At 44.5% G+C, this 2,561-nt stretch overlaps 1 non-coding gene across 1 annotated transcript; it reads left to right on the forward strand.

Annotated features, from left to right (window-relative positions):
* Positions 1–1,165: 1,165 nt before the first annotated feature.
* Trnat-ugu (transfer RNA threonine (anticodon UGU)) lies at positions 1,166–1,240 on the forward strand. Its single transcript has one exon. It is a non-coding gene; the product is annotated as a tRNA-Thr (tRNA).
* Positions 1,241–2,561: the final 1,321 nt, after the last annotated feature.

The following is a 2,561-nucleotide window of genomic DNA, read 5'->3' on the forward strand; positions in this document are numbered from 1 at the left end:
ACATTAATGTGCGACGTGTCCAGCCTCCGCCTTTATGACGGGGACACTTGCAATGAGGTGTGTTTTAGAAAATCAGTGGAGGAAAGACATTCTTCTTCAGGAGCCAAACCTAGAGAAGGGAGTGACGTGAGAGGCTAGGGACTGGACCAATGTCTGCGTTCTGACTTACCCCAAAGATGTTCTATTGGCTTCAGATCGAGACTCTACACAGACCAGTTCATTTCAGCAATGTTATTAGCCACAAACCATGGAATCACATGTGCTGCTTTATGACAGGATGCATTATCTGATATGGCATAACCAGCGTCTCCGAGCTGTTCCTCTACAGTACACAGTATTGTGCTCAGGTTCTTCCCCAACTAACATGTTCATAAGCACAATAAGGGCACCATACGGTCACCAAGAACAACACTAGTGCCCATAGCTGTTAAGGTACGAATTTTACAGCCCATGTTTACTAGACTATTTTCCTTATTTTTGCCGATGCTACCACCTCTGAAACGTTTCAGGTAGAGTAGTGGTTTGCCATGTATACACAACCGGTCCAAAAGTTTCGGAGACTCATTATATTCCTATATGAAGCTGACGTCTGTACGGATATCATTGGTGATCTTGCAGTGATTGAACAATGAAGTTATAATTAAATCTAGACCTTTCACTGCTCACAGGCGTTGATAAATATCAACGGGGACAGTTGAAAAATGTGTGCCCTGACCGGGATTCGAAACCGGGGCCTCCTGCTTACATGACAGACGCTCCATCCGACAGAGCCACCGAGGGCACAGATGATAGTGCGACTGCAGGGACTTACCTGTGGCACGCTCCCCGTGAGACCCACAATTTCCAACTTTCTGTCCACACACTACATTTGTAGTGCCTCTACCCACCATATTCATTACTCGCGGTAACCAATCTACCGATTCCCGTAAGAGTTCGGGCAATCTCAGTGCAGACAACAGCCTCATATGGATATGGCTTACCGGCTTCAGTGTGGATGCACTGAGATTGCCCGAACTCTAACGGGAGTCGGTAGATTGACTACCGCGAGTAACGAGTATGGTGGGCAGGGGCACTACAAATGTAGTGTGTGGACAGAAAGTTGGAAATTGTGGGTGTCACGCGGAGCGTGCCACAGGTAAGTCCCTGCAGTCGCACTATCATCTGTGTCCACGGTGGCTCAGTCGGATAGAGCGTCTGCCATGTAAGTAGGAGGTCCCGGGTTCGAATCCCGGTCAGGGCACACATTTCTGAACTGTCCCCGTTGAAATTTATCAGCCCCTGTGAGCAGTGAAAGGTGTAGATTTAATTATAACTTCATTATATTCCTGACAGTAAACGACGTCAGCGCAGTAGATATGGTGGAAGGTTGAACTAACAGCTGTAAACAACATGTGCGAATTGAACCAGTCAGTTGTGAGCAGGCCGTGTTAAGCAGTGTACATGCGGCCGTAGTTTGTCAACGTTCTAATGTCACAAATGTCAATGGAGCAACATCTCTAAATCAAGTTGTAACCCCACAACAGTAAAAATAATTATATAATTATATAGCATTCACATCCAGCGTAACCTGCCAAATAGATAAATTCCGTAACCTACCAATAATAAAATGTGACTAATCTCTCAATAAAATTGTACTTCACTTATAACCTATCAATAATTATCTGACTGTGAATCAAAACTGGTAAATTTTCGACGTCAGCAGTGCTGCGTCATGGCCCTCAAAGATCATTCTGAAGAAACTGAAAATTCTTACCTCTATGAAGTCGCCTGATAACGCGTATATATCTGTTCCTATAAGAAATTTTTCTGGCACAGCCCAGTGCAATGCTGGCCGATACATAAGTCATCTATAAAAAGAACAACTGATTTTTCTTTAGAATAATCAGGATGACCATGGATTGGAGAATTTAGTAAATTCTTTTAATTGAGATGAATGATTGTCAAAAGTTACTTTTTATAAGAAAGATTATTATTAAGAGATTTTTAAAACATTTACATGGGACTTGATATAACAACAGTACCTTTGCGCGAGGCTGCTTTTGCCTTATACTACATCGCTCAGGCACCGCCATCGCCTCCCACGACCGGCCCAGCCAACTCCATACACCAGACAGCCAGCTACTACTTACTCCTACTGACACACAGTTCCTACTGCAGCCAACACTGCTCTCTGGTCTGAGATTGTCTTATAGCTTACATATCGCAGGCAGCGCGTGAGCAATCCATCGAAATTACATCTGCTCGAGTGCGCTAGCAATAAATTCCTTAATCATGGACCTCTTACAACGTGTTCAAGACATTATCCAAAATTTTCTGAAGAGAAGAAAATTGTGAGCCGGCCGCTGTGGCCGAGCGGCTCTAGGCGCTTCAGTCCGGAACCGCGCTGCTGCTACGGTCGCCGGTTCGAATCCTGCCTCGGGCATGGATGTGTGTGATGTCCTTAGGTTTAGTTAGGTTTAAGTAGTTCTAAGTTCTAGGGGACTGATGACCTCAGATGTTAAGTCCCATAGTGCTTAGAGCCATTAGAACCATTTGAACTAAAGAAAAATGTGTGCAAAGTT

The sequence above is a fragment of the Schistocerca cancellata genome, chromosome 12 (genome assembly GCF_023864275.1).
Source record: "Schistocerca cancellata isolate TAMUIC-IGC-003103 chromosome 12, iqSchCanc2.1, whole genome shotgun sequence".
NCBI lineage: Eukaryota > Metazoa > Arthropoda > Insecta > Orthoptera > Acrididae > Schistocerca > Schistocerca cancellata.